We start from the raw sequence: 19,282 nt of genomic DNA on the forward strand, positions 1-19,282 counted from the left end.
AAAAATTTCCTTAATGAAATTTGCCATCTCTTGCTTATATCTTTCTGTTAAAATCTCAAAGCATACATCAGTCCATCATCATTACTCCTCAGGAATTTGTGCTTTAGCAAAGTCAATAAATTAATGCTTTGCATATTTCATGAAGACTCAATATGTAAACAACTTTGGAAAAGTCAGTTGGGGCTGGTGAAGATATCTCAACAGGCTGAGTGGATGTTTGGCATGCAGGAGACTTGGGTTCATTCTAGGGCATGTTATGGTATCCTAAAAACCTGTTTAAGTGATTGTGGAGCACAAAGATGAAAGTAATCTTGAGCACAAAATTTGACCCCTAAAAGTAAACTAGTGTGAGTGAGCAAAGTAGAATGCCTGTTTTGAATACACGCAGGGGGTGGGAAAGAAGGGGGGCATTAGTGGTGGAATGTTGCACTGGTGAAGGGGGGTGTTCTTTTTATGACTGAAACCCAACTACAATCATGTATGTAATCATGGTGCTTAAATAAAGAAAAAGATAGTTAATATCCTGTTTAATACTCGGAAACTAGTCAGTTGACTTAGTTTTGTGAAGGACTTCCTTCCACTATATATACTGATACTGGACCCAACCAATAGGATTTAACAGTAAGTTTCCTCTGGTTCCTTCTCTTATGTAGCCCACGTTCCATGGGAGAGAGATACAATAGATAGACAACTAAATGAGTAAATTGTTACAAGATGATTCCAGGAAAAGGGACAAATCTCACTGTGTGTGTGTGTGTGTGTGTGTTTTGTGAGTGTGTGATGTTAGGTTTCTAAATTGAAGAAGTTCATACTCTAGGTAAATCTGCCTAGCTTCACTGCTCAGCTTTGCTATTTGCTACATAATCTTGCATTAATTTCTTGGGTCTTTTTGCCTCAGTTTCTATACCGAAAATGAATATAATGATAATAGTTTGTAAAATTGTTTAAAAAATACATAAATTGGCTCTGAAAAGTACTCTGGACTTGGGCACAGCTAATTCGGGTTTGATCTCTGGGACCCTGTATGGTCTTCCTAGACCTAGATTGCTGAGCACAGAGACAGGAATAAGCCCTAAGGAAAAGTTCTCATGCAAAAACAAAAAAGGTACTCCATGATTAGATAGAAAATTTTCAGGAGCCGAAGAAATAGTATGGAGGTAAGGCATTTGCCTTGCATGCAGAAGGTCGGTGGTTCAAATCCTGGTATCCCATATGGTCCCCTGAGCCTGCCAGGAGCAATTTCTGAGTGTAGAGCCAGATGTAACCCCTGAGCACTGCTGGGTGTGACCCAAAAACAAAAACAAAAAAAGAGAAAATTATCAGAACAGTGCTTGGTGCATACATAGGACTACATATCTATTAGCTAGGAGACTGTTGTAAGAAGCAGATGCCCTAGAGACCACTTCAGTGTAGGGACTTAGCCCTAGAGCTGGAAAGAGCTTTATTTGGAAAAGGGTTAGGAACTGGAGCTCTGAGTTCATAAAGGGATTGTACTCAGACAGTGCCTGCATGGTGCCTCTTACTTACCTGTGTTTTCTCTCTTTGTTCTTGAAGTCAAATTCTATGCTGTCTACTTCGAGTGCTTTTATAAGTGAGCTTAACTCTAATGGTCTTCTAAAGTCCCATTTTAATCTTCCCACAGAGAATCAACCCATGTGACTCCTTTTGTATTAAAATGTAAGATTAAATTATTGGAATCTCAGTAAAAGGTTGGTGGAGTGTAACTCAATACAAATGAGTCAGTTCTGCAGCATTTATTTTTCTTGAAAAGAAGCACTTCACTTTGTGGCTCTAATTTAGATTTTGCTATATCTAGAATAACAGTTTACATGCAATTGGAGCATTATGTACAGATTAAATACAGTGTGGCACTCTAGTGGGGTTGCTTTATATACGTGTATATGTATATATATGTATATATATATATATATGAATATATATATATATATAACTGAAGAAAAATTTCTATTCAGAAAATCACCATCTCTTTTTCAGAATCAGTTTGTGGGAGGGAATATAACTGGAAGAAATTCTACTTTCTTTACCCATATGAGAAACTCAAGGTTAAAAGAGAATGATGTTATTTGTTTGATTTTTATTTTTTAATTAGTTATTTAAATACCATGGTTTACATGGTTGTTCATGATGCAGTTTTTTTCACAGTTACAAAGTTTTCATGATTTAATTTCAGACACCCAATGTACAATACCATTTAACAGTGCACATTTCCTGTCACCAATGTCCCCAGTTTCATTCCTGCCCTCCTATCCCCCTATCCCCTGCCATCTCCTCTGCCTGCCTTTGTGGCAGACAATCTCTCTTAAGAGAGAGAGAGAGAGATGTTTATGGTCAATTAGCTTTAATGTACAAATCTGACTATAACTCTGTTTCTGGTTTTTTTTTGTTCTTTCCTACATCTGCTTAACCAGCAATCTTCCATAAGCACTAGGCCCTTAAACTGTTGCCCTTTTCCTCCACAGTGGAAGGAATTTCGTGACTCACTTTTTCTAGAAGGGATCTGATGAAATTTTTGTACTCCACCCTGCTTGGTCTGTATCCTTCATCTTACCTTCCTGAAACAGAAGATAAAACAAAAGAAGAAAAAAAATCTGTGGGTTTGAAATTTAAATAAACAGGGAGGTTAACCAAAAGACTGGTTTCAATAGATTGGAGCCAAAAGGGATTCCTACAGCTGGAGGCAATTAAATAAAACTAAAAAAAGGATTCTCACACTCAAACTACCAGACAAGTTCCAGAAACCAAAGAAGGATTTTAGTCCAAAACTTACAGGAGCAGACTTTGTTGACACCTTGGAGAATGAAAGTGTAGGGGATGGTGTCTAAAACTGTAGTAGTTCTCAGAGAAGATATTAACACTCTTAATAAGATTAAATGACAAGCAGAAAGTTAAAATGACCTTAAGTTCAGTTGAATGGAGCTGAAGAGATAAGACAAAGTTTAGAAAAAATATTCTGCTTGTGTTTGGCCCTAGTTTTTTTTTTTTTTTCACCAGCAAATATTTGGCCATCTAGCATTGCTTGGTGCAGCCCTGGAGGCCTCTGAGTACAGTATCTCTGGTACCAAAGACCCAAGCATCACCACATTCTCTGGCTCTCACACTGATCAGTCAGCAGTTGGATGATACTTTTTAAGCAGGGTCATGAGTTAATACATTTTCCCATGTCCCTCAAGAAAATAGTAGAATATTAATGAGCATTAATCTACTCACTAGAAAGTAGGTAGATTTAAAGCAACAGGAAAACAAAAATTCTGATTTATAGCATTTGCCATTTTCTGGGTAATGAATATTATACTATATGATATTCTACTTTACTGAAGATGAAATCTAGAAGAACTAATAATCAGCTCTTGTCCACTAAAAACAAGCCACTGCACAATGGAAAAAAGCGTTATACATGTGTATAAATGTCAACTAATATATGTATTTATACATATATATAAAGCAACTTTATATACATATATATGTATATACATATATGTATATGAAGTTGACTTCACTGTTCTTATTTGTGTAAGCATTCACCAGATAACAAATAAGGTGGTAAAGGACAGATCTATCCAAATGCACATCACAAACCTGCCTGACATGCTAGTTTTTCATTGTAATCCAGAAGAATGAAAGTTGAGGTTATTACCCAGTTTATTGTTATCCCCAAAATTCACACTTTTATCAAGGAATATTATATGTAGAGGGGAACAAAATCTGAGTTTTAGGGTGAACAATTTCTTTGTCATGTGAGCTTCCCCATTGCTCTCCTTCAAACCCAGACAGCACCTCTTTCCTTACGAAAAAGATAATTATCATGTTGCCCTATACCTACTGTAGAATTTATGTAAATTTCCCATAAATCTTTGTTTAAAATTTAGTTTCTTTTTCTACTGATCTGATATTTACCACATAAAAAATGACAACTTTGTCTACAAAGTTTTCTATATTGTTAATGGTGCCCGTGCTCTCCTTTAATTCTTTGTAATCTTTTTTCTTTAAGTTTTTAAAAAGTCAAATGTCTTTATTTTATATTAAAAAAAACTTTGTACAGTTTTATGGGGCCAGAGAGATAGTATGGAGGTAAGGCGTTTGCTTTGCACCCAGAAGGATGGTGGTTCGAATCCTGACATCCCATATGGTCCCCCAGCCTGCCAGGACTGATTTCTAAGTGTAGAGCCAGGAGTAATCCCTGAGCGCTGCTGGGTGTGACCCAAAAAGCAAAAAAAAAAAAAAATCTTAAAATTACTGTAAGCTTTAGATCCACTGGAAACTATAAAAACAAGCTTTTTATCTACAACAGCCCAGTGGGGCCAGTCTGTGAGAAACTGTGAGTGCTGCCTGTGTGTGTTTGTCTCCTGTCCTTTCTCCTAAACCTCTTGGGAGTGGGCCGAAAAGGGCCCAGAAAATTCGCTCTCCCAGAGGCTCATTCAAGGGGCCGGAATGCCAAGGAACTGCTTCCTAAAGTGAAAACTGGCTATAAGCAGTACTTCACAGAAGGCAGGTCCCCTGTTTATGACGTCAGGCTGGGAAAATCTATGCCGGCCCAGTGGGGCATGACTCTGAGAAACTGTGAGTGCTGCCTGTGTGTGTTTGTCTCCTGTCCTGTCCCCTAAACCTCTTGGGAGTGGGCCAAAAAGGGCCCAGAAAATTTGCTCTCCCAGAGGCTCCAGAAGAGCACTTAGCTCCGCTTTTCTATGCGGCCATGCACTCTTTCTAAGGAAAGAATGCTGCTGCAACAAAATAAAAAAAATCACACTAAGAACTGAGCTGGGTCACTGAGCCCAGCATCTCTCCACAGACTGTCTTCTCTGCTGCATGCTTGTGCCTAAAATTTGTCCTGTGTGGCTTTATCCACAGAGGACTCCCCTTCCTTGAAGGCAAGTCGACCCACCCAGAAAAGGTAGAGCCAGAGGAGCATGGCCGCACACATCATTTAGCCAATGAATACCACCACAACACATAAAAAAGCCCACAATAAAAGTGTGATAATGGGGAAACAATGCAGGCTAGCATCAAACATAGAGAATGAAAATGACAATTCTGATGACCAGAAAATGGCCAACCAACCAATCAATCTCTCAGATAAGGAGCTTAGACAAGAAATATGGAAGATGCTCAAAGAACTCAAAGAAATCATGGATCGAGTTGAATAGAACACTAATAAGAACCAAGAAAATATGAAGATAGAAATCACAAAACTCCAAGCTGAAATAACAGGTCAAATAACAGGCCTGAAAAACTCATTAGACGAATTGAATGGCAAAACTGATATGTTCTCCAACAGGCAAACAGAAGCTGAGAATAGAATTGGTGCTGTGGAAGATGACATAAATAACAACTCCATACAGCAGTAGAGAATGGGAAAAAAAAACTTAAAGCAAATGAACAGACAATGGAAAAAACCTTCAAAGAATGAGAACAGATGAAAATAGAAGTCTATGATAAGCTCAAGAGAAACAACATAAAAATCATTGGAGTCCCAGACACTCAGGAAGAAAATTTCCAGGAAGAATCAATGGTCAACTAACCAAAAGAGACCCCAGAAAAAATACCCCAAGACACATCATAGTCACAACGACGAATCGCACAGATAAAAACAGAATTCTGAAAGCAACAAGATCAAAAAGTGGAATTACATTTAAGGGAACATCCTTGAGATTTACAGCAGAACTGTCACCAGAAACACTCAAGGCCAGAAAGCAGTGATGGGACATAGTGACAAAACTCAATGAAATAAATGCTTCACCTAGAATACTGTACCCAGAAAAACTCACTTTCAGGTTTGATGGAAGAATACATGGTTTCACAGACAAAAAACAGCTCAGAAACTTTACAGACTCAAAATCAGTCTTAAGAGAAAAACTGAAAGACTTAATTTAAGACAAGATATATGCACCAAATGAGGGGCCAGAAAAATATTTAAAATAATTGTTGACAAATCTGAAAAAATAATATCAATAACAACACAATAATTGTGGGGGAACTCAGCATGACTTTATTAACACTCGATATGTCAACCAGACTGAAACCCAACAAGAATATACAACACCTGAGAAGAGAAATGGAAGAAAGAGGACTAATATATATATATATATATATATATATATATATATATATATATATATATATATATATATATATATATATATATATATATAGGACACTCCATCCCCAAAACCTGGATACACATTTTTTCTCCAATGTAAATGGGACATTCTCCAGGATAAACTATATGCTGGCACATAAAACATATCTCCATAATATCAAGAGGACAGAAATTTTGAAGGCTACCTTCGCTGACCACAGGCTCTGAAATTATATGTGAATTCCAAAGGGACACAGAAAAAAAACTTTAATACCTGGCAGTTAAACAGACTCATACTCCATACCAAGACATCGAGCAGGGAAGCTTCTACCTGCAGGAGTGAGGTGCAGGTGTGCACCTCTTAGCACCCCAGAGAACCTTCCAGAAGGATCCTTTTCTTCGCCAGAATGGCCTGGGTGGGAAGGGTTACAGGAGTGTGGAAGGGAAAGGGACTTCCAGGGAGAGGAAGGAGAGGCTGATTCAAGTACAAAACACCACCAGCAGAGGCGCCCTGAGCCCTACTGGCCAGGTTCCCTATGAGGTCAAAAGAACGATTCCGACTGTAGCCTCATGCTAAACTTTTGTGACTTGGGGTTCACAAACTCCTCTGAGAACTTGAAGAATGGCACCTTTTTGGTGCTGACCACCAGGCTGAAGTCCTGGTGCTTAAGCAAGAACACCAGGCTATCCTTGAGCCCACTGGTCACTGACTCCTCACTAACTTCCACTGGTTGGCCAACTAATGCTCCCTTGTGGTACTGGATGGTGGTACAGGAAGGCTTTGGGCGTCATACCGTGGGTGACACAGAACTTCAGGTGCTGCAGGCTACTTTCCATTGTGTGGGATGGCTGCTGCTTGGTGGTGTGCAGGTACTTTTCATGACCCGGGCCTTGGACGCAAATATAGCTTGGGTGGCCTCCTGGGGATGGTCCTGTGCTCTAGCACCTTCTGCTCATGCTCAGCCTCCTAGTAGAAATATTAATTATGTCTGTTTTCCCATCTCTGTGCAGCAGCTGCAATCACTGCCCGTGACTGGCCAGTTGAGTTGTTGGTGCTGTTATCTGTAGAGGCATGCAGCATGCATGACTCTATTTATTAGAGAAGCATGCACCAGACGTGGCTTTTGGCTTTCCTGGTGCAGTGCCTAATTTTCCTCCCAAGAAATATCTGCCAGAAGGCCCATTGGAGAAGTCAATCATTGACCCTTGCATGGATTACTGGCTATATTTCTGACATGGATGTGACATTACATTTTCTCTTTTCCTTTAATTTGATTTTTGTCTCCTTTTCTACTTTCAGAAATTTGGCCTTAGCTCTTCTGCAGTCACAAAGAAATTTTCGTACCAAAGCCCGCCAAAAGCTCCCCGCTGGCTAGTTTATTTGTAACTCTTACTTGGAGTATAACCTTGCGCCAGCAATTTATTTTTCTGAGTCTAGCTCCATGATGGTAAACAATTATTTTCATCCCCCTAAAAAGTCCATTTTCCAGCCACTGCAAATACATTTCCAAAACCTGTCTCTCTCCTCCTATTTCTTGAAAAACCTTTTTTTTTTTTCTTTTGCTACGTAGATTCTAGGGCCCGGTACCATTGTGTTGTCCCTCCTAAGGATCCTCTGCCCTTTGTTTTCCCTGAAATTACCTTGCATACCAGAGTTGTGCTTAAAATGTCATCAGCTAAAAAGTAAAATTGTTTCTCATCTCATAGGTGTGTGTACCCATACAATGCATTTTGTGTGGTCTCAATTATTTCATATTTCATATTCGTCTGACTTGTGTACCTGCTTTCTTTCAGTGAGGATTTTCTGACTCCACTAAGGTTTTGCTTAGGGACACAAGTCGTTTGCAGCAGTTATCCTCTTTGAGAGAGTACACTTTGAAGCCAGACACTTTCTTGGCCAGGACGGACTTGGGTAGGTTGAGGAGAGCAGGGTTGTACATGGGGAAACCATGGTAATATTTTTCCAGGATCCACATGGCCACACATTGAATACTGAGGTGGCCCAAAGTGTAGAAGGGGCTGGCGCCATCTGTGGAGTGCACCACTTTGAGCATGAAATGTGGATACAGCTGGCACAACTCTGGCAGGACCACAGCCAGGTAGTGAACTAAGAGCAGCACATCCATCAGCGACAAGGTGAATTGCTCCATACTCTGGTAGCTGTGCTCGGGAGCATCCAGGATGTGCATGCTATAGAGAGCCAGTAGGAGTCCATGAGCAGGAAGACAAGCACCATGAGCAGCACTTGGACCACCACCACAGGCAGAACTGGGCCCAGCTGCCCAGCATTAAGATGATCAGCTTGAAGGCCAAGGAGACAAAGAGGCCTTCCCAGGTGGTGCTGAATAGCTCCAGCTCCTGGCGCCACAGCAGCAGGAGGGCAATTTTTTGTAATCTTAATCACATACAGTTTTGAGTGCTTTTTGTTGTACTTTTTATTGCATCTTTTCTCCCTAAAAACAGCTTTCCGAGAGCATAAACATTGGTTTTGAGCACTGGCTCATGCTCAGGACCTGATAGATGGGTTTTGAATGATATAATTTCATCTCCTCATTATATTTAAAGAAATAGAATTCACATCTTATGATATTATTTTATTTTTGAGCCACACCGCATGTGCTTAGGCTTTACTCCTGGCTATGTGCTTAGGGCTCACTCCTGGAGAGCTCTAGGTCAAGCATTTGGGTTGCTGAGGATGACCTAAGTCAGATGCATGTAAGACAAGTGCCCTATACACTGCACATCCCTCCTAACCTTGAACTCACATCTTTAAGATGTCCTGCTGTTGCACAAAAATTCCGGGAGAACCAACTCTTGCAATTACAAATTATCATTTTTTTGTTTTGTTTTGTTTTGTTCATTTCACAAAATCGAAGGGCAAAGGAAACAGACATCTGCTTGAACTGTGAATAACAATCTGTAGAAATTATTTAATAGAGCTCTAATCTGCCTCACAACCTTTTCACCTAACTATGCTTTCTTCAAGAAACACTGGACCACTTTATGTGATAAATAATATTCTAAGTATACAAGTGGAGATGAAATCTAGAGACATTTTTATTATTTATAATCCAGAAACTTTCTCTTCCTGTCCCTGTTATATGCTCTGGTCCCACATTTATTTTAGCAAGTACTAGAATAAGGTATTAACTTATAACTGGACTTATCATAATATAAAATATTTGATCTCTAGAAGTTCATATTTTTCTGAGCCTTCTGGGTGGATTGATAAGTTATTAACATTATAATTTGGATTTATTTAGTGGAAAAGGAAAATTCCAGAGATGCCAGAGTTCAGTGGAGTGGAGACATTGTTAGGGAATGTGATAGAAGCCTCCATAAAAGAGACTACTTCAAGTAACCACTAATATATCAGATTAAGTTTTCTCATCTTCAGAATAAGTGATGTTTGTGAAAAATGAAGATTACTATAGAAAGATTCCATAAAAAAACAAAAGAGTGAAGTTCTATAGGAACAACTTATGGTTTTCACTTTCAGGTAGCTGCAATCAGATTGAACGCCACTTAATAACTTAATGGCACATTCTTCCTTTTGACTCCTTAAAGGGATATTTCATCTATTTTTATTTATTGATTTTGGTTTTGGGACCACACCTGGTTGTGTTCAGGGATTACTCCTGGCTCTCCACTTAGAAATCACTACTTGCAGGCTCAGGGGGCCACATGGGATGTTGAGAACCGAACGTCCATCCTGTGTTGACCGAGTACAAAGTAAATGCCCTACCCTCTGTGCTATCTCTCCAGCTATCTCTCTTTCATCTCTTTTTAACTAAGTCTTTACATGTTCACTAAATGGGAAATTGGCTGTTTTAAAACAAGTACCTTAGCTTCCTTTAAAAGCATGACTTGAAAACAAAAAGGACTGAATGAGCAGAATTCTTGATTCACAAATTAATTTGAGCATGAAGAGGCTAAACAGTTACTGACTTTTATAAAATATGTAAGATCTATGGTTTCAGGGCCTTAAAGAAATAAGGACTGCCTTAAAAGAAATCTTAGTGAGCATCAGGGTAGATTTTAATTAGAAATTAGAGTCAAGCATTCTACATCTTGAGAAACTGTTACAGAATAGCTTCCTCTTTTAATTGATTTTAGCCCTTTGAACTATATTGCAACTACACCAAAAAAAGTCAACAAAACTTAAAGCAGTTTTTGCTTGGGGAGTCATAAATCAGCTCAGGTAATCCTGAAATTAAGAAAATGGTTCTATCCTAGCCCATTGATAACAGAAGTCACAGGCCTTCTTTTATCTTCACCTGTGGACAATGAAAAGGGAAGGGACGCATCAACATTGACTTAGCTTACTTAATGAATGTTATCACGTGGAAAAGGTAAATCAATAATGGCCGAGATCAAACATACCAATCTCTTTTCATTTATATAAATTTTTGCCACTTGATGGTTCCTCCATTTGAACATGTGCTCTGCCTGCACTACTTCGAGCCTTCATCAAGGATGCTGTGTCAGGATTTCTAGAACTTTTAAGTATAAGAAACTGAAGAGTCTACGGTTCCTATGGTTTCCTAATTAAAGTGTTAATTGAGAAGTAGAGCACACTGGGTTATTTGAAGTCTCCACCTCACACCCCCTACCTCATTTAAAAGAAAGGGCAGAAGTGTCCTACTGGTGACCCCAGGCAAAGGAGGCAGTGCAGAAAGGAACAGATTGTGATCTGCTTAATTAGGCCTGCTCTGTCTTATTCTTACACCTTCAGTTTTACTGTTGTTTCCCCCTGAGGCTCTGTTTCTGTGGAAAGTTGTGAACAGATTTGAAGAGATATATTTTAAAATGCTGGAGGAGTTGTCAACGTTTATATGGCTCCCACTCATTGGTCCTGTGTATGTCCTTTACACTTACCATTTGGTTTCCTTGGCCAAATTTTTCTCTTCTGTGAGTCCTCTGGCAAAGAGGTGACTGCTTTTCTCTGGGTCAAAGCAAGCAGTCCTAGGCAAGGTATACTAATTTTAACAGAAGGTCCTATGGTCTGTCCCACTTTCTAAGCTGGCCACCTCTCAACACACAAAATACCCCACACAAATTTGTTCTTTATATTTTTTATGAAAAAAATTTGGTCACTATAAAGTTACAAATCTACCTATAATTGTGTTTTAGGCATACAATAATAGCACAATACCAAATACTTCACCAGTATCTACTTCCCTTCTCCAATATTTCCTCCACCCTAAAATGCTACAATCTTATTTTATAAGATTCATTTTCTCTTTAGTCTAACACAGTTTTAAGATATGGATTGCTCTTCTTTTTGTTTTACTTGTCTTGGTGTTACTTCTTGCCCTTCAAATTTCAGCTCCCTTTTAACTTAGGCACACAGAGTTGTTCATATTGCTAGAACTTCAATTGAGGCATTTTTATAAGTTAAAATATTTGGCATCAGTGTATGATTTAGCTGTAATCTCCTAGAGTTTTAATAAATACTGAGCTTGACTCTGATAACTCAGGTAGGCTGAGTTGCTTTTATCTCTGAAAAGAAATTTGACACATTTCAGAAAGTTTCATGGTGAGTCAGGAGTCTTCTGTTTCTAAGGAAAGGTTCCAGGAAAATTATGATGTGATGTGATGTGTGTGTGAGTGCTTTTGCTTTGATACATCTACAATATCAAGTTGTTCGTGTTTTTTTTTTAAATACTCCTGAGGTTCTCAACGAACTGCCAGTGTCTTTGTGGGTTAGACTATGAATTTTAAAATAAACAAACACACAATCAAACAAAAACATAGTGCCTTCTGGCTTGAGAAGCTCTGGTGTCCCACCCTTTTTTTTTTTTTTTTTTGCTTATTCATTCACTCGAGTTTTCAGTGTTCTCAACTCCCAAGCACAAGAAATGGTCCTACTTTACTTGAAGGCTCTCAGAACAATGCTCACTTTCAGTGTTATCTCAAAAGATTTCCAAGATTAAGAGCAGATTTACATAGCTACATATTTTCCTTCCCTACTCCATATTTCATGTTATGTCATTTTGCTTTATGAAAGCAAATCAGTGAAGTAAAATTTTATTGGGACTTTCATTTTAATAATAAAAGACAATAGGGAGACCTTTGTGCCCGCCAGCCTGCGTACCTGTCCTCAGAGTGAGTACAGTGCCCTGAGGCCACTCCACCTGGGTACGCAGGGACTCCCATGTCCATGACCCCCTGCGCCAGTACCCAGGGTGAGTGCATTCCCCTGGGGCCTCTCCACGTGGGCGCACAAAGACCTCCGCACCCGCCAGCCTGTGTGCCTGTCTGCAGGGTGAGTGCAGTGCCCTGAGGCTGCTCCACCTGGGCATGCGTCCGAGACCCCCGTGCTGTTGCCCAGAGTGAGTGCATTCCCTTGGGGCCGCTCCACATGGGCGCACGGAGACCTCTGTGCCCACCAGCCTGCATGCCTGTCCCTAGAGTGAATGCAGTGCCCTGAGGCCACTCCACCAGGGCACGCAGGGACCCCCGTGTCCACAACCCCCCACGCCAGTGCCCAGGGTAAATGCATTTCCCTGGGGCCACTCCATGTGGGCACATGAAGACCTCTGCATTTGCCAGCCTGCGTGCCTGTCCCCATAGTGAGTGCAGTGACCTGAGGCCGCTCTACCTGGGCACTCAGGGACCCCCCATGTCCATGACCCCACGTGCTGGTACCCAGGGTGAGTGCATTCCCCTGGGGCTGCCCCACGTGGGTGCACAGAGACCCCCTTACCTGTTGCCTCACTCTCTTGTCCCTAGATATCACCCCACCCCACCGGAGCTTAGAGAGGGGAGTGCAGTTACCTGGCACGTAGCAGGTCAGAGTCACCTACACCAGACCCAATCTGCACTGCTGGGACAGGCTGGGACCAATAGACTGCGTGAGCTTGGGCCTGCCACCTGGACCTTTGGGTAACCTAGAGCAGCCTACACCCCTGAGCCCCGGACTGGACCTGAGACTCCCCAAGGGCTGAGGGCAGCTACCAGGTGGGTTTGGCTGGGGGAATTTCTTCTGCTGAAGCTCAGAGGGGGTGGAGCTTCATTGACTCCCAGATAGGGGATGGAACAGAGAGCTAGGCTCAAAAGTGCCCACAACCATTTTGGCCAGGAGCAGAACTGCACCGGCTGACAGGAATAAAGAGAAGGAAATTGACCAGACCCACTGAAGGAAGGCTGACCTCCAGGTAGCAGAGCAGGGGAGAAAGAGCTAGACTCAACAGCGCACTCCACCATAGTGGCCAGAAGAGGACCAGCACTAGCTGACAACAAAATAACAAAGCAATGGATCAGGCCACATAAAGAGCACAGGAGAAGCCAAACCTCACTGAGCTCACCCAACAGCCCCTCTAGAACCACTCTCAGGGAGGAGACCCATCCACACGGCACAGGGGATCAAAACAGGCTAAATTTAGAAGGCACAGCACTCCAAAGCACCCCAACAGGCTGAATTTAGAAGGCACAGCACTCCAAAGCACACCAATAAATGCAAAGAAATATGGGTAAATCAAGGAGAATCCTAACATCTGGAGATACGAAGACAAAACCTAGCAAGTTTCCAAGTCCGCCAAAACACTCAGATCCATGGGAAGGTGACCTAAAAGCAGTAATGAGGAAGGAAATGGAAGAATTGAAAAAAGGAATGAAAGAAACACTAGCTACCAAGTATAAAAAAATCTATGGATGAACAAATCAGCCAAATTAAAGAAGAAATGTTAAAGAACATGAGAGATTCTATACAAAAAGAATTGAAGGAGGAAACTACGCCTGCCCAGTGGGGCCCGACTGGGAAAAACTCTCAGTGCTGCCTCTGTGTGTCTGTCTACTGTCCACTTGCATGGACCTCTTGGGAATGGGCCGAAAAGAGGCCCCAGCAGAGTACTTTAGCTCCGCTTCGCTATGCGGCTGTGTGCACTTTCTAGGAAAAGAACCCCATCACAACAAGAAGAAAAAATCACACTAAGAACCGTGCTGGATCACGGAAGCAAGCATTTCTCTCCGGACTGTCTTCTCTGCTGTGTAATCGGGCCTAAGATTTGATCCTGTGTGAGACTTCATCCACGGAGGACTCCCCTCCCTTGGAGGCAAGTCGGCCCATCCAGAAAGGGCGGAGCGAGAGGAGTGTGCTGCCTGCATCATTTACCAATGAATACCACCACAACACGTAGAAAAACCCACAATACAAGTGTGACAATGGGGAAACAACACAGGCCAGCATCAGACATAGAGAATGAAGATGACAATTCTGAGGCCAGATAATGACCAACCAACTAATCAACCTCTCAGATAAGGACTGTAGACTAGCAATATGGAAGATGCTCAAAGAACTCAAAAAAACCATGGATCGAGTTGAAAGGAACACTAATAAGAACCAAGAAAATATGAAGACAGAAATCACAAAACTCCAAACTGAAATAACATGTCAACTAACAGGCCTGAAAAAGTCAGTAAATGAAGTGAATGACAAAATGGATAAACTCTGGGACAGGGTATCAGAAGCTGAGAATAGACTTGGTGCTGTGGAAGATGAGATACATAACAATTCCATACAGCAGGAGAGATTGGAAAAAAACTTAAAGCAAATGAGCAGACAATGGAAAAATTAGTCAAAGAATGGGAACAGATGAAAATAGAAGTCTATGATAAGATCAACAGAAACAACTTAAGAATCATTGGAATCCAGAGACCCAAGAAGAAAATTTCTAGAAAGAATCAATGGTCAAGAACATAATTAAAGAGAAACTTCCAGAGCTAAAGAATATATGTGATCAAATCCTGCATGCTCGAAGAGTACCAACCAAAAGAGACCCCAGAAAAACCACCCCAAGACACATCCTAGTCACAATGACAAATCCCACAGATAGAGACAGAATTCTGAAAACAGCAAGATCAAAAGGGGAAATCATGTTCAAGCAAGCATTCTTGAGATTTACAGCAGACCTGTCACCAGAAACACTCAATGCCAGAAAGCAGTGGTGGGATATTGTGACAAGATTGAATGAAATGAATGCTTCACCCAGAATACTATACCCAGCAAAACTCATTTTCTGGTTTGACAGAAGAATACATGGTTTCACAGACAAAAAGCAGCTCAGAAACTATACAGACTCAAAACCAGACTTAAGAGAAAAACTGAAAGACCTAATTTAAGACAAGACTAACCAAAAGACACACCAAATTTTGATATAAAGATGGCACTAAATACCAGGACAATTCTTTCTCTCAATGTCAATGGACTAAATGCACCAGTTAAGAGACACAGAGTGGCTAAATGGATCAAAAAACTCAATCCAACCTTCTGCTGCCTACAAGAAACGCACCTGAATAGTCAGAACAAACATAGACTCAAAATAAAAGGCTGGAGAAAAATTATCCAAGCAAAGAACACCCATAAAAAAGCTGGAGTGGCCATACTCATATCAGATAATGCAAACTTTATACTCAGGAAGGTTGTAAGGGACAAAGATGGACATTTTATATTAATCAAGGGGTATGTAGAGCAGGAAGAAATAACTCTCCTAAACATATATGCACCGAATGAGGGGCCAGCAAAATATTTAATACAACTGTTGACAAATCTGAAAAATAATATCAATAACAACACAATAATTGTGGGGGACCTCAACACGGCTTTGTCAACACTGGATAGGTCAACCAGACTGAAACCCAAAAGAATATACTAGACCTGAGGAGAGAAATGGAAGAAAGAGGCCTAGTGGATATATATAGGACACTCCATCCCCAGAAACCTGGATACACATTCTTCTCCAATGTACATGAGACATTCTCCAGGATAGAATACATGCTGGCATATAAAACATACCTCCATAATATCGAGAGAATAGGAATTTTGCAGACTACCTTCACTAACCACAAGGCTCTGAAATTATTTGTGAATTCCAAAGGGACTCAGAAGAAAAATATTAACACCTGGAAGTTAAACAGCCTCATGCTCAATAACCAGTGGGTCCGAGATGAAATCAAGGAGGAAATCAAAAGGTTCCTGGAAACAAATGACAATAAAGACACAAACTATCAGAACTTATGGGACACAGCAAAAGCAGTACTGAGAGGAAAATTTATAGCTTTGCAAGCACATATCAGGAAGGAAGAAGGAGATTACCTGAGTAGCTTAATGACACAGCTAATAGAACTAGAAAGTGCTTAACAAAAGGACCCACAAATAGGGAGACAGAAGGAAATAACAAAGCTGAGAGCAGAAATCAACAAAGTGGAAACCCAAAAAACAATCCAAAAGATCAACGAAAACAGAAGTTGATTTTTTGAAAAAATAAACAAGATTGATAGACCACTGGCAAACCTAACAAAGAAAGAGAGAGAGAGAAACTTGATAACTCATATTAGTGATGAAAAAGGAGAGAACACTTACTGATATGACAGAGATTCAAAGGGTAATCAGAAACTACTTTGAGAAACTCTACCTCACTAAAAATGAGGACATGGAACAAATGGATAAATTCTTGGACTCTTATAATCTTCCACGGTTGAAGGAAGAGGATGTAGCATATCTAAACACCCCCATCACCATTGATGAAATTAAAACAGTAATCAAATGTCTGCCCAAAAACAAAAGCCCAGGCCCAGGTGGATTCACTAATGAATTCTTTCAAACTTTCCAAGAGGAACTACTACCAATCCTGGCAAGACTCTTTCATAAAATTGAACAAACGGAAACACTTCCAAATAGCTTTTATGAAGCTAACATCACCTTGATACCTAAACCAGACAGAGATGCTACAAAATAAGAAAATTACAGACCAATATCTCTGATAAATACAGATGTAAAGATCCTCAACAAAATCCTGGCAAATAGGATTCAATGCCTCATTAAGAAGATCATCCACTATGATCAAGTAGGTTTCATCCAAGGAATGCATGGATGGTTTAATATCCGTAAATCTATCAACATAATACACAACATCAACAACAAGAAAATAAAAACGACATGATCATATCAATAGATGCAGAGAAAGCATTTGATAAGGTCCAACACCCATTCTTGATCAAAACTCTCATCAAGATGGGAATGGAAGGAACCTTTCTCAATATAGTTAAGGCCATCTACCACAAGCCTGTGGCAAATATTATCCTCAGTGGAGAAAAACTAAAAGCCTTCCCTCTAAATTCTGGCACAAGACAAGGCTGTCCTCTCTCACCACTCCTATTCAACATAGCACTGGAAGTACTTGCTATAGCGATTAGGCAAGAAAAAGATATCAAGGGAATCCAGATAGGAAAGGAAAAAGTCAAGCACTCACTGTTTGCAGATGACATGATACTCTACTTAGAAAACCCTAAAGACTCTACCAAAAAGCTTCTAGAAACAATAGACTCATATAGCAAGGTGGCAGGCTACAAAATTAACACACAAAGATCAATGGCCTTTCTATATACCACTAGTAATAAGGAAGAAATGGACATTAAGAAAACAACCCCATTCACAATAGTGCCACACAAACTCAAATATCTTGGAATCAACTTGACTAAAAATGTGTAGGACCTATACAAAGAAAACTATAAAACTTTGCTCCAAGAATTAAGAGAGGACACTCAGAAATAGAAATGCATACCCTGCTCATGGATTGGCAGGATTAACATAATCAAAATGGCAATACTCCCCAAGGCATTATACAGATTTTATGCGATCCCTCTAAAGATACCCATGACATTCTTCAAAGAAGTGGATCAGGCACTTTTGAAATTCGTTTGGAACAATAAACACCCTAGAATAGCTAAAGCAATCATTGGGAAGAAGAATAAGGAGGAATTACTTTCTCCAACTTTAAACTTTACTACAAAGCAATAGTTATCAAAACAGCATGGTATTGGAATAAGGACAGGCCCTCAGATCAGTGGAATAGGCTTGAATACTCAGAAAATGTTCCCCAGACATACAATCACCTAATTTTTGATAAAGGAGCAGGAAATCCTAAATGGAGCAGGGAAAGCCTTTTCAACAAGTGGTGTTGGCGCAACTGGATAGCCACTTGCAAAAAAATTGAACTTAGACCCCCAGTTAAGATTATGTACGAAGGTAAAATCCAAATGGATTAACGACCTCGATATCAGACTCTAAACCATAAGTTATATAGAACAACACATAGGCAAAACACTCCAGGACATTGAGACTACAGACATCTTCAAGGAGGAAACTGCACTCTCTAAGCAAGTGAAAGCAGAGTTTAACAGATGGGAATATATTAAGCTGAATAGCTTCTACACCTCAAAGGATATAGTGCCCAGGATACAAGAGCCACCTAATGAGTGGGAGAAACTATTCACCCAATACCCATCAGATAAGGGACTAATCTCCAAAATATACAAGACATTGACAGAACTTTACAAGAGAAAACATCTAATCCCATCATAAAATGGGGAGAAAAAATGGACAGTTTGACAAAGAAGAAATACAAATGACCAAAAGACACATGAAAAAAATGCTCCACATCACTAATCATCAGAGACATGCAAATCAAAACAACTATGATGTACCAAGTCACACTACAGAGATTGGCCACATCGCAAAGAATGAGAACAGTCAGTGTTGGGGAGGATTTGGAGAGAAAGGAACTCTTATCCACTGCTAGTGGGAATGCTGTCTAGTTCTACCTTTATGGAAAGCAATATGGAGATTCCTCCAAAAACTGGAAATTGAGCTCCCATACAACCCAGCTATAACCACTCCTAGGAATATACCCTATGAATACAAATATACAATACAAAAATCCCTTTTTTACACCTATATTCATTGCAGCACTATTTACCATAGCAATACTCTGGAAACAACCAAGATGCCTTTTAACAGATGAATGGCTAAATAAACTGTGGTACATATACACAATAAAATATTATGCAGCTGTCAGCAAATATGAAGTCATGAAATTTTCCTATACGTGGATGTACAATGAATCTATTATGCTGAGTAAAATAAATCAGAGTGAAAGAGAAAAAACACAGAATGGTCTCACTCATCAATGCGTTTTAAGAAAAATGAAAGACATTCTTGCAATAATAATTTTCAGACACAAAAGAGAGAAGGGCTGGAAGTTACAGCTCACCTCATGAAGCTCACCACGAACAGGGATTAATTTACTTAGAGAAATAACTACATTTTGAACTGCCCTAATAATGAGAATGTATTAGGGAAATATAAAGCCAGTCTAGAGTACAGTCGGGGATTGGGTGGGGAGGAGG

The 19,282-nt window shown here is 40.1% G+C and overlaps 1 pseudogene; it reads right to left on the reverse strand.

Annotated features, from left to right (window-relative positions):
* Window positions 1-6,636: 6,636 nt before the first annotated feature.
* Window positions 6,637-12,599, reverse strand: LOC126015906 (vang-like protein 2; annotated as a pseudogene).
* Window positions 12,600-19,282: the final 6,683 nt, after the last annotated feature.

This window comes from Suncus etruscus, chromosome 8 (genome assembly GCF_024139225.1).
Source record: "Suncus etruscus isolate mSunEtr1 chromosome 8, mSunEtr1.pri.cur, whole genome shotgun sequence".
Classification (NCBI taxonomy): domain Eukaryota; kingdom Metazoa; phylum Chordata; class Mammalia; order Eulipotyphla; family Soricidae; genus Suncus; species Suncus etruscus.